Source organism: Acomys minous, assembly GCF_964271855.1.
Source record: "Acomys minous genome assembly, chromosome: 9".
NCBI lineage: Eukaryota > Metazoa > Chordata > Mammalia > Rodentia > Muridae > Acomys > Acomys minous.
Genome location: NC_140490.1, coordinates 41202652 through 41216566, shown reverse-complemented (window position 1 = coordinate 41216566; position 13915 = coordinate 41202652). Strand labels below are relative to the sequence as shown.

Here is a 13915-nt window from a genome sequence, read left to right as displayed (position 1 = left end):
ATTTTAAACACATGGTCAGAGATGGCCTCTTTGTGGGAGTGGCACTTCAACATTTGAGCTAAAATCCGAATGACCAGAAGGACTTGTCCCCGTGAGTAAGGTTGACAAGTGTGGCAAGCAAAGAGAAAGCAACTTACAGTTTTTGAGCAGCTCAAGGTAGAAACTGAGGTCATTGTAAGTAAGAGAGGCTGGTGACTCAGAGGCGAGGTGTTGGTGATAAGGCTGCCAAGTGGGGCCTTGGAGGCAGCGATGAAAATATAGAAATCAAATGAGCAGTCACAGGAAGAAAGGGGGAGTCCCCTGACTTAGCTGTTATACTCGAACAACTATTGTGTGCTAGGTGGAGATCCTGAGAAAAATATGCATCCGGCTTTTACAAGGCTGGTAGCTGTGGTAGCTGCAGGGGGTGGGGTGTGAGGATCAATAATTATAATACATGATCTAACACCTAGTAGAGGGACTTACAGGCTGACCCTATAGCAAGGTGAAGTATTCCCTGACAATGAAGACACTTTACCTTGTGGATTAAACCTAAGTAGTAAGGTTGCAGCGGAAAGGTAAAAGACACAGGTGCTAAGGCCCAAGGTGAGTCTGCTCTGACGAGCAGTCCTCTGCCAGGGTGAGAACCAGGAAAGAGGTTCGGTCTATGGCTGGTGAAGATACCCTATCTTCAGAAAAAAATCTCCCTGGGGAACATTTAATGACAAACCCGAATGAGATACCAAAGACAGAACTGACTGGACTCTTCAGCTGAACAGGTAAGTTAAAGGCATATGTGTGTAGTTACTGCTACAGATTGGAGTGGCGGCGGGGGTGGGGGGCTGGGGTGTGTGGAGGTTTCCAAGATGGGATGTCCTAGCAACAACAAAAAACCCTCACCCGGTGTCCCCAAACTTCAAGATAGAGCTGTGAGTCTAGGGAACTCCCCAGTCATTTCTTCTGCCACTCTCTGTTGTCCCAGCAGCCAGCCCCCGCCTCCCTTCTCAGGAAGCTCGGGTCTCCCTGGGAGCCGGGCTGCCCTTGGGGGAGGCCTCTGAGCGGTAAGCCCTGCAGCTCCACCAGCTTTTGGGACGACAGAAGAGGGGCTGTGCGCCCCCCGCGTAGCTCGCGCTAAGCCCGGCAGGAGGGAGCGTCTCGGCGGAGGAGTGGGGAGGACGGGAGGGAGAGGCGCGCCAGAGCCTCGGTCCCGGGCGCCCTGGTCGGCGGCGGAGAAACTGCAGCCTCCAACAGGTTCGTAGACCGCGCTCGCTCCGTGTCGCCAGCCGAGCGACCCGGGAGACCCTGGCCGGAGCTGCCCGGAGCCCTGCGCGCCCCGGCTCCGGCCTCTCCCTCCCCTGTGCTTTCCCCGCTGCTCCCTTCAGCACCGCCCCGGGGACAGCTCCCGGCCTCGGCTGGGCTCCCCGCGCTGTGGGACCTAGCGGCCCCCCAGGCTCAGCAAGCGATCACCCCAGCTCGCCCCGACGCCCTCGCCAGCCGCCGCAGCCCGGCCGCGACCCACAGATCGCGGCGCCAGGGCCTGGGCGCTCCCGGAGTGGAAGGTTGCCCTGTCGGGGACTCCCGTTCCTCCCCGAACGGCGGCGGGGGCGCGCTGGACCCGGGCCTAGTCACCGCCGCGGCCCAAGCCTGGGTCTGCAGTCACCGAGGCCTGGCGGAGCAATGGCGGGGCTCAGCTAAGGACTCTGAAAGAGGGTGGAGGGGACCGCCACTGGAGGGTCCCCGGCTCCAGAGGGGCGTGCTGGGCCTAGTCTGCACTGGGAGGAAGGAGCGCATCGCCTTCCTTTCCTGCAAGTGTCCACCCCACCTCCGGGTGGCGGACTTGGGAGAGACCAGCCCAGAAGCCTGTGGCTGCTGGCTACAACCGCTGGCTCCGGCAGTGCCCGGAACATCCCTAGAAAGTGTGAGGCTGAGTTTCCGTCGTGGGGGAGGGGAGGAAGGGGCTGAGAAACAACAGGGAAGCCGCAGGAAGGAGCCGGGCAGCTGCAGGCTCCCCTCCTTCTTGCCCAGGGCTCCACCCCCACCTATAGAGAAATCCCAGCTTGCCGAGGAGGGAGGGAAGCTGAGGCGACCTGGGCAGCAGGTTGCAAACGCAGTTTTGCTCTGAGAGGCTGCAATTAGCGAGAAAAGAGTCTGAGTATGAGAAGCTGGGAGGTTCCCAGACAGGGAAGCCAGCTCCTGGGCAGAAAACCAACCGTGGAAGGAAAAAAAAAAATCTCCTCTCTGGGAGTTGAAGCTGGGAGGGCCCTCGTATCACGTGACCCTCTAGTTTTCTCAAATACTTGCAGGCAGACAGGGCCGAGGGGGCAGAGGTGCCCCCTAAAGTCACACAGCAATTTAGTTGCAGAATTGAACCTAGAACCTGGCCGCCTTAACACCGGAAGCCACAGGGATCCAGAGTAGGAAGAACAGGTGGCTTCTGTTCTGAAGCCAATCACTTTGTTGGACACAGCTACCGGTAAATAACCTCCTGAAACCGGCTAAACTCTATTCGAAAGGGCGGTAGTATTAACGGTACACGCAGGGTTAAGGTTTAGTGTCATGGCTACACAACGAGTTTAGTGGGGTGCCTGTCACATCAATATGGAAAGAAAGATAAACCGAGTAGCTATCATCCTTAATTATTCTTTCTGAACACATGGTCTAGGGACACATTTTGGGAGGATGGAAAAGTGCCCCCCCCCCCGCGTCCCCACCGCGCGAGGATGCCACAGGGCAGTAGAGGAAGCGAAAAGTAAAATTAAAATATGATGTGATAAGTACTCAGGCTAGTAAACAAGGCTGTGGGACTTCAGAGACAGGAGTGTTGGATTATGGGAGAAAAGGGATCGCAGACAGATGGAGCTGTGCATAAAGGCCTAGAGGTGTGAAATCACAGCCACCAGGGTAATGTCACCATGCCAGAAGGTCCTCGGGATGGGGACTATGAAATGAGAATAGAAAGGCTGAGGCCAGTCCCCAAAATGCCTTTCAGGATGGGATGTTTTAAGCATATTTTTAATAGAGGGAAAAAGCAGGGGGCTAGGGATGTGGCTCAATTGTTAGGACACCAGCCTAGCATGCAGCAAGGCCTGGCTTCGATCCCCAACACCAACCACATAAACCTTGCATGGTGACACGCAACTTCATCCCAGATGGAGGCAGGAAGATCAGAAGTTCAAGGTTATTGTGGCTACAAAGTGAGTTCAGGGTAGGGGGACACCACCCAGGTTCAGTGACTGGCCAATTCAATTTCCTCTGTACCCACTCTTCTCTCTCTCTCTCTCTCTCTCTCTCTCTCTCTCTCTCTCTCTCACACACACACACACACACACACACACACACACACACACACACACACAAACAGAGTGATTTATTTTGGGAAAAGCCCAAGACATCAAATAAGACGTCATATCATTTTGTGCAGACATATTTTCAACATCAGTAACCACTTCTGTCACTCGGATGCTGTGCCACCTCAGCTGCCATTAAGTCTTGGCCTTCCTGCCTCCACCAGTTCTGGACATTTCTGTCCTGAGCAAGAAGTTTTGAGGAATAAGCCATCCTATGGCGACACATACATTGGAAGGAGCTACTTTGGGAGAATGGGGAGATAACAAATTTTACCAAGCCAGAATTGTACGCTGATGGTGCCCTAATGGCTACCAAGACTGAACTCACAGGATGGGAGGCATGGTGACCAGGAAGTCACATCTTACCAAAACATGGACCTCCCGGTGCTGAGAGCAGGGCCGGGATCTTTAAACCTATCATCCATAGAGCTTTTTGGTTCACTAATTTGCTTAGAAGATTTGACCTTAGGGTTTCCTGGATCATATGACAGTCTGCTATTTCCTTCCCCAGCTCTTAAAGATTGGGCAGGGGATGTCTTCCTGGTTTCCACAATGAAGGTCATGGGTGGCAACTGGTCTCTGAGACCTGACGAGCTCCCTTTTCACAGGCTTTAGAAGTGACTTGAAAGTAGGTTAGTGGTACCAATCCTCTGGCCACTGTGCTTATCTCCAGGGGGGTCCTTGGTTCTTGTTAGCAGAAGGCTCTGAAGTCAGATACCCAGACCTCATCTCTGTGGAGCTCCAGGCAGTTTCTTTTAGTCCTGGTAGGGTTATCCAGATGAACAGGAAGCCTCTTTCTCCATTCGCCCTGAATTCGGCCACACCTCCCTCTGGGCTGCAGACTATAGCTCCTTTGATGTAGTCAATGAGTAGTGTTTGGCCCAGGCCCTGGCAGAAGAACTCAGCATTCTGTGTCTCTTTAGAGCATGAAGTCTCTCCAGTGATTGCTGAAATTTGACAGCTGTGTTGAGTGAGTGTACCTTGATTGGGCCCTGGTGCTCTGACTTGATAGCATTTTTCCCTTTTCAGGGGAGCCCCTGGCCTGTGGAAATACTGTGAAAGATAATATCTCATAAGTCACTTTAAGTTAAAGAAACACAAATGAGGAAAGAGGTAAGGAGCCCTTAGCATCCCCAGTGAAGGGAAGGTAGCAGAGAACAGCCAATGAACTCTCCTTGCGCCTGGGTGTAAGACTGCCGCAGACAAAGCTAGTGCTGGGTAGTGATCAGCGCATTCCCGTGAAGCTAGCCTGAACTAACTGATCCAGATGTGCTATCTTCTCTGGGCCTAGCTGGGCTGCTATGTAGAGTCTCAGACAGATTCCTCTCTCCCTTCAAGACAATAGTGACTGGCTCATCCACATCAGGCAGGTGCTGGTGACAGGGTGGATCCGGACACATGTGACGCCTGCTTTCCTGGGGCTCACACACTCAGAGTAGACACCAACACTAACAACAATGCAAAGGCAAATGCGGGAAACACCTAAACAGACAGATGTGGACATGGTGACGTGGGAATGAGGTCCAAATAACAGAGGTACATCCTACTGTGGGGAAGAGTATTCCAAAAAGAGCAAAGAGCTAACTGTGAGCCCGGCATGTGTGTGGACAAGTAGGAAGCCAGTGTGCCTGGAATAGGGTAAGGTGCAGAGAGATCTGGCCATAGGTGAGGGTAGGGCAGAGCTAGACAGTGCAGAACTTTCCAAGCCATGGTCACAAGTTAGAGTTTTATGCAAAATACATAAAAATTATCTTTTAAAAACTGGTTTTGCTTTTAAAATAAGCCTCTGGTGGCTGTGTGGAGAGTGGATGGCTCAGAATGTTGGGTTAGGAGCAGGGGAGGCAGGGATGATGAGACACAGCCTTCCTCCATTGAAGCACTCAGCACACAGCCAAATAGACAAGGGCAACACCACCCCCATGGTGGAGGCCCAGTGGGCAAAGTTGCTAAAGCAGAGGCCTAAGAAGGGTTTGCTCAAATGAGGGGGTCTCTGGAAACCCCTCGAGGCAGACAGTGGGCATCAGGTTGTTCTTAAGGAAGGAGAGAAGCAGAGACAACAGTGGCAGCGATGGGTGTGTGGCCTGGACCTAGACTGCCCCTCGCAGATCGCAGCCCTGCACAAACGCACTTGGTGAATTTGGAGAAGTTATCTATCTCTGTGGCCTCCACCCCCTCATTCTTTTTTCAAGTAGACATAATGTATCCAAGTCCCTCTTTCAAGGGGATTCTGTGATGATTAAACAATGAGACAGTCTGAGAGTCCTGGCACTCAGAGAGTGGGCGGGAGGGCTGGAGGATGGCTCAGGTGTAAGGTGCTTGCTGTGCAAGCCTGAGGACGTGAGTTCGGATCCCCAGCTCTCACCTAAAAAAACTGGGTGTGGTTGTGTGCACCTGGAATCCTCGTGCTGGGGATGTAGAGACAGGAGGTTTTCTGGCCAGATAATCTAACCAAATCAGTGAGAGACCTTGTCTCAAAAAAATAATCATAAGGTAGAAAAGCAACTGAGGAAGGCATCTGACATTGACTTCTGGTGTGCATGAGCGTGCATGCACAAACACACACACACACACACACACACACACACACTCATACAGAGTGAGGGTGGGTGGGAGGAGGGAGGAGAGAGAGGCGCATATGCACAAACACGATCACATGTGCAGAAAAAGTAAAAACAGAAAAGAAAGAGCAATGTGGGTACTGCTACATAAAAGGGGGGCAAAAGAGAGTGGGCGAGCAAGATGCATGCTCTGAGTAACACCAGCTGGACTGCAGCTCCAAAGAACCTACAGTCACAAGCTAGAGATGGCTGCTGTGCACTATAACAAATGAGGGCTACCAGAACTTGTTAAGCAGTGGACAGCAACAAAACCAACCCCAAGGCCCAGAGAGGGAAGGGAATTTACCCACACTCACACAGCCAGTTGCCAGCTGGACTCTGCCATCTCTCTCCCCCGTGTCTGTAGGATGGCAACAGCAGGTTCTATTTTGCTCCTCCGTGACATCCTCAGAGCCTACAAGAATTCCTAGTACATTCTCGGTAAATATTTATATAATACATTGCTGAGTCAGTGACCAAATGGGACAGGAAATATCGAAAACCTCAAGTCCTTGAGAAGACGAATGCATTTAAAGCAATGAAGAAACCATTCTTCATGAAGTAGAGCAAGCAACTGAAGAGGTTTGTCTTGAGCCCCTCCAAGCCCCAGGTCATCTTGTGATAGAAGACACGAGCGTGTGCCCCTCAATCTGCAACAAGCATCACTTCATAGGGTTCAGAAGTTAATCTTGGTAATGTGTCCACAAGATGAAAACTGTTGCCTAGATGTTCAGTGTGGTAATTGCCAATGCAGAGAAAACACATTTCTCCATTTGCGAGAGGCAGGCTTTTGTGTTCCACAAAACCCCAGCATTAGAATTCCTGTGGCTGACTCCTCGGGAAGCTGTGACAGCCAGGCAAGCAGATAGGGTCTTTGAGTTCAAGCAGCAGATGGCTGAAAGAGCCCAGCGCCAGCTTTTGCTGCTTGAACGCCTACTCAGAGCAGGGTACAGGGCCAGGCACCTCTCCAGCAGCAGAGAAACCCGTCCCAGCACCTCTTAGCCAGGCCATGTGGCGAGTCCCCATTCTTCTCTCAGCTTCCACATCATAATCCATAAAGTGGAGAGTGACTGGTGGATGCCTGGGGTCATTCCGACATTGGCTGGCTGTGTATCAGGGTATCTGCAATGCTGTCAATAACCCCCGTGTAGTAAGTGTTATCCTCCTGTTTCCCAAATGTGCAAACACAAAGCCAGAAGCATTGCCCTGAGCCATTCTCCTTGGGCCAGAACAAGGGCCTGGCCTTCACAGAGCTCGACTCTAATGGGAAGAAAACAAACACATACGAGCATTTCGCCAGGTTCTATAAATTCTTAGGGGGTAAATTAAGGAGTGGGGTGTGTAACAGAGAAGGGGTCTGTTTAACAAAACATCCGGGGAAGAATCCAGGAAGAGACAGTGATGCTAAGATCTCAATATAAACAAACAAACAAATAAATAAATAAACAAATAAAGCTGGCCATGGGACAAGCAAGCAGGCAGAAAAAAACAGAAAGGGCAGGTGCCCTGGGTCATGGGAAACCCAGCAAGGCCACAGGATGGAAGTGGAGTGAACAGAAGGGAGCGTAGTAGACAGTGAAGGCAGAAGGTGGCAGGAGCCATCAGTCAGAGGCTGGTGTTGTCACGGTCTGCACATTTGCTAGGCTGCCACTGGGGGCAGGAGCCAGGGCAGGGACGAGGGTCTGCCACAGAGATTGTTCTTGAGGTCTATCAGAGAATCCCTCCAGGATAAGTCTTCTGCAGCCTCTCACGCATCACTACTACACTCACTCCTGGAGGCTGAGCCCTCTTCCCCAACCCCTTCCTGCCATGACCACAACCTGGCAAGACAATTCCAAGCTCCCGCCTTCCCCCTGTGCTCAAATCCCATCCCCCACTACCCCAGCAGCAGAACCAATCCAAGACCATCAATGGCTCTCTCCCTGGCTGCTCTGAGGCCCCTTACAAGTAGGCCCTGTTGACCCTGCCCCAAGCCACATACTTCCCAGTCCCTCTCAGCATCTCTAAGTTTGTCAGTTTGTCTTCTCTGGGAAGTCCCTACTACTCCTGGATGGGGGGTGGGGGTGGGGGAGGGTGGGGGGGTGGCCCACACACCCTTTTCAAGCCTGAATTAGCATGGAACCCACACAGCATTTCAATTGGCTGCTCTCTGGGCAGCTATTTACATCTCTCTGCTAGAACAGGACAGGGGGCCTGGCCTTCAACAATGGGTCGAGTCTTTAACGAGCCCCCTTGCCATCCTCTGTAGAAGGACGCTATGACACTGGGCTGGCCAGAGAGTGAGACTGAGACCCTCCCTTGTGGAATTAGGATACCTACCTTGTGCAAGGGTCTAGAGTCAATCTGACTCCCACAAGCCCTGGGATGGAAGCCATCTTGACCTGCTCTCTACCTATTCTCCTATCTGCTTAGCAGTTAACCTACTACTATGTGCCAGTACCTAAAGTACTAGATGTTTGGGACTCGGGAGGTTGATACCAGGCTGTTACCTGCTTTTCCTTGTTGCCTTCTCAAAGGTCAGGTATTTGGCCCTATACTCAGGTAGCCCAGTCCAAAGACACACAAGTCACCATTTGCACTTAGATGCTATTCCTGGGCAGAATGCAGTCCCTCCACCCCTCTGTCCCCCTCTCCCTGGCCCCCCAACACACGCACATACGCACGCATTCACAGCTCCAACTCCCCACCCCCAACCAATCAGAAAACAGGAATTTAGCCATGGTACCAATCCAGTTGCTGATTTTTCCTAAGACTAGAATCACGCCCATCCCTCTTTACAGCTGTACCGCAGCATTTAGAACACAGCCTGGCATTCCCGCTCAGCCACTCAGTTGCTCATTCACTCACTTATCAGACACCTACTGAGTCCTGCTCAGGCCCAGGTCTTGGGGAGCAGCCTGAAGGAGGCCCTATTCCAACAGTGGGGTGAGGGGCTGGAGCTGTGTGTGGCGGTGAAGGTTAAGCGTGGTCACACAGGATGCGGGGTTAGATGGATGCATCTTGTCCAAAGTGGACCTGAAGACTGGTGGTAGCAAAGCACCTAGTGTCATCCCTGGGACTCCCTGCTTCACCCCACAGTGCCTCTGTGAGCCAGGCGGCCTCATCCTCCTGAACCTCAGCCCCCACTTCGGCAGATGACAGTTGCACCTGCTCCTGGGACACTGGAAGTAGGGCTATGGAAAGAAGACAGGGAGGGTCCAGGAGGAAGTGACAGGCTATGTTGGGAGGAAGTGGGAAAGCAGATGTTGTAGAGCCCCTCCACAGCCTACATCTGGTGCTCAGGCAAGAAGAGCCCTGCCAGGCCCTGAAATCAGCACCTGGATGGGCAGGGTGAGGACTGTGGGTTGGGATCCCAGCTTCATACATACCTCTATGTGAACTTGACCACCACGCCAACTGCCTTCCTACCTCTGCTCTCGGTTAAATTGGGCCTCTCTAATCCTCGGTGTATAAAGACAGCTCTACCAGACCATGGGAGCAGGCTCAGTCAACAAACACTGGCGGGACACTGACATTGGCAGACCTTGCGCAAGGTCTGGAAACAGACACAAATGAGCCAACTCTGGCCTCTTAAGGCGAGACTGGCACCCCCAGGGCTAAAGTGAGGGAAGTAATTAGGATTGGAGGGGCCTCTCCTGTGTGCCTTCACAGCCAGGATCCAGCTTACATGCAGGAAGTGGGCACCATGAAAGCCCATTACACAGAAGAGGAAACAGAGTCTCAGGGAGCTGCAGTGGGTATTCCCAAGGCCAGAACTGGAAACCAGGAATGATTAACAATAAAACATGTCTATTGACACCAATCAGATACCCTGGCTGTGCAATCCAAGCGTTTCCTGAGCCAGGAAGCATGATGAGTAACTGTTAGCAGGTTACCTATAGAGTAGGAGCCAGGAGTTGTGTCTGATGCCAGACAGACCCCCACCCACCCAGCCCTTAGCCAGAACAAGAAAAGCAGTGGTGGCTTTGGCTGGAGATGGCAGTGGTTGAGTCTCATGTCCACCGAGGAAGCGCACCCCCCCACCACCACCCCCTACCCCGGCTACACTCTCAGCTCCAAATTCTCTCTCCATCTCTAGGAAGTTCAGCATCTCTGGCATGCTATCTACCCTACTTGGTGCCTGAGGCTCCCGCATCCCAGCTCATTCCAGGAAGCACAGGTAAGGACGCCGCCCAAGGTCATTGCCATGGGTGGCACTCGGGACGTCTCCTGCTTGGGACTAAGATGAAGGGGGTCGCTCTTGCATTTCTAAGTCGGGGTGAGATGTGTCTGTTGGGGGGACAGTGCGGTGGTTCAGGCTTTGTCTTTGGTACATCATCTTATCCAGCGCTGCCTCTCAAAGGCCGAGGTGGGCATTCTCATCCCTGCTTCCAGATGAGAAAACTGAAGCCCAGGGACTAGTCCTGGCAGGTGGCTAAGGCTGAGTCCCAACTACAGGGGCCTGTGCACACAGCGGGGCTTGGTTGGCTGCGGCGTTTAACAGATGAATAAGAGCGCTGATGAATTGTGTGTGATGAGATGAAGGGAAGGGCTGGGTCAGGACCCGGCTCTCCTGCACCACCAGCTCTTCGTTCTTTCTGCTGAATCACAGCACCCCTCCCCCTCTCCCGCCCTATGCCTGTATCTCAGTAGTGGTGTCCATTGCCTGCTTTCTGCAAAGGCAGGGGACCGTGGATGGAGCAATCAGGCCAAGCTCAGTCACCTGCACCCCCAGCACCCTTCCGTCCAATCGTCTCTCCCCCAACCGCCGCCCACTACCGGTGATCTAATGTGCGTAGTTGTAAACTCGTTTCTTTAAATAAACAGCCTCGAGTTCCATAGCAAATAGTCTTTTAAGAGGAGGAACGTCTCCAGGCCACCTCATATTTAGCATCCAGTGATCCACATATTTGCACAGAGAGAGTGTGTGTGGATACAGTGATGGTTGGACGCTATAGATACCACGGCTCATCCAGATGGGAGCTCTTTACGATGCTGAGTCACTCTCCGGCAGCACCACTGAGGAATCCCAGGCTCTGAGCCCCAGCACCACAGCCTCATGGTTCTCTACTTCATGGTAGGGAGGGGGAGGAGAGAAGGAATCCTGTCGCCACAGAACAGGGATAGAGGGGACACTGATACTCCCTCCAGCCTGCTGACCACAGCCTGGAGGTCTTTCCCTCCTTGGCCACCTTCTGGGGCTCCCCTGAGGAGCCTCCTGTCCCTGTAACATGAAGTCTTCTTACCACACACTGCCTTTCTTGGACCCTCTAAGAGCTGAGCAGGTATCTCGCTTACTTGAGCTGCGCCATGTTGGATCAGGGTTCATGCACACCGCGTGCTCAATGCCTGTATACTGAGCTGTAGTCAAACCTAACTCCATAGCAATTCCTGAAGAACCGTGGTTCCCCGTTCGAAAAAGCTCCCATTTTCTCCACCCTCCTCGTCTCTAAGCCAGTTCTCTATCCATATAAAAATAGGCTCCCTCCTACTTGCCACCCACTTCTGCCCAATTCTATAATGAATCAATTTTATTAATAGGCTTTGGGATAGGAACTTAACAAAGGCTTTTTTGTGAAAGTCACCGTTTATCTCCCTATATAGTTCACTTCTCAAAGAATTCTAATAAAGTAGTCTGGTGGGATTCGGCCCTGCCATAACGTATTCATTAGTCCTCTCTTTGCCTCCACATAGAATGTGTTTCTTTAAGAACTGGTGACTACAATCTATTTGGTTGTCCTAACAGACAGCAGAGAGAGACACAAAGAGCATGGCTTTGGCGTCAAAGCTGAGTTATGTTCTAGCTTAAATGGCTGTACATTTATATCAATTACCCAGAGACCTGGACAATTTAATTGTCACAGAGAATTAAATGAGATAATGTCTGCACAGAACTGAGCACATCTGTACTGCTTAGTGTAGGCTTGCAAGTAAACAAGCAAATGACCAAGTGATGAAGGAATGACTCAAGACCCTCGTGTAGCAGACCCTAAAGGGGCCCGCTCTGCCCTCTGAGGTGCTCAACTCACACTCCAAGGGGTGGTTTGAGAGGGCTCAGTCACTGTGACAGAACACCTGCCAGCAACTTCAAGAAGGGAGGATTGGTTTGGCTCCTGGTCATAGAGATTTCAGTCCCTTGTGGATTGGAAGGTGTAGGAGCGGGGAGTTCATCTGTAGCAGCAGGCAGCAAGGTGTGCAAGGTGATAGCGGTTCACATGGTGAAGGCTGGGAGTTAGAGGGGACATTCTGCCAGGCAGGCCCCACCTCCTAAAGGCTCTATAGCCAGGCACCAGCATTAAAACCACTACAGCAAACCTTAAGAAGAAGGCGTAAGATCCCTCTCCAGCCCTTCGTGCATGGGAAATGTTGAGTCCGGAATCTTGATTCAAAGCAAAAACGCTCCTGGAGAGGCAAGAGTGCATCTCATTCACTGCTGGACTCTCTTTCCCTAAAGATGAACACACAGAGATGCATGGTAAGTGTGCCTGGGCTACAGCTGACTGACACGGTTTGATTTGAACAGAGTTATCTAATTGACTTGTATGATTTTGAACTTTGTAATGTACATGGGTCCACCAAGGCAAACCTTTCCAGAACTTGGGCTTAGCTGAGACCTAGCCTTATAGCACAAGGGAGACCCCCAAATATGATGTTCTAAGGATACTTCAGGGCACCTCAGAGGTGGGTAGTAGCCTTGGTGTGGCTGATACAGTGAGGTAGAATATCATTGGAAATATTTATAATGTATTGGAATTCTGTCTGGATCTTCCCTTATTTTTTAAGCCAATAGGCTCCTCTCTTTCTGAGCAAAGAGAACCCCTAATTTAGGAGCTTCAACTTTATAGGCATTATGACCTCTAAGCTTGGGGGTCAAATGAACTCACTAGTGAGAGGAGAAAGCAGGCTGAGGTCGGGAGCCAGGCAATTGCTGGGGTACTTGGGATGAGGATGTGGGGTGTGAGTGAGGTGTGACCCTAACTCCAAAGTCACACACTGCTGAAAGGAACAGTGTCTTAGGCCCCTGGCAGGGATGGGCTAAGACCTCTGGCATCACAGTGTGGATGGCAGCCAGCATCCCTGGGGCACTTTAGCTGGCTCTATCTCAGTTACTACCCAGAATGCAGCCAGGGCCCTGAGAAAGGCAACAACCTAGGGAACAAATGAGCTTTGGGTGAGAAGAGGAACACTCACCACTGCATTCTGGGAGTGCCTGTGTCTGTCTCCCACATCAACGAGACTCCATAAGAGGAACAATTTTCTAGTTTTCCATGGCCCCTTTGTGCCCCCAAAAACACTAGGTACAGTTAGAACAGTGGGTGACGGGTGAACAATGAAGTCAGAGCAAGGCCCAGAAAGCCAGTGGAATATTGCAAGATGGCAAGAAGAAAAATTTCAAAATATCAAGGTAGCCAAAGTCCAAAAGCGGAGAGGCCCGACCAGGAAGGACAGGACCGACCCTCAGGAGTCTACAAAGAAAGTTGAACTAAACAGAACCAAGGGACAGTAACAGACTGTGGGTTTGAAGTTATGTCCCGGTGAGCCACAGGCTTCTGAGAAAGGGTCTCATGAAACATTAATAGGACGGCCACCTTAGAAGGGAACTCCCCCCTCCCCAAAAGAAGCCCTGGATTCCTGATCTTGTTTCAACCACAAATCTCTGCTTTGTTTGGACTCCCATATAGAGTTTTGTTTTTAAAGGAGTCTCTAAATATATAAATGCATATACTTGAAAATCACTGGCGTTCAAAAGGCTCATGCACCCAGAGGTAGACAGCTGGATCCAAGTCCACCCTCTTCCTTCCCCCTTCTCCCTCCCCTCCCCCTCCATTCCCCCTCCCATCTTCCCCCTCCCTCTCCCCCTCAGGACTTCAGGAAGGAAGCTTTGAGCCTCCCTACTCTTGTCTGTGTAGCATCCTCCTGGGAGTGTGTGCCATGTTAGCTGAGATGCTGGCTGGAGTTCCCAGAGGCTGCCGTGCACAAGCCTGATGCCGAGCAAGATGACTTTGGGTGGTA

General features: G+C 51.8%; 1 protein-coding gene across 1 annotated transcript in view; it reads left to right on the top strand.

Annotated features, from left to right (window-relative positions):
* The first annotated feature begins 976 nt into the window (after nucleotides 1-976).
* CPLX2 (complexin 2) overlaps nucleotides 977-13915 on the top strand; it is a 72099-nt gene continuing 59160 nt past the window's right edge. The window contains exons 1-2 of the mRNA XM_084795842.1: nucleotides 977-1230; nucleotides 10002-10082. The gene's annotated coding sequence lies outside the window, so the exon portion shown is untranslated. The remainder of the gene's footprint in view (nucleotides 1231-10001; nucleotides 10083-13915) is intronic.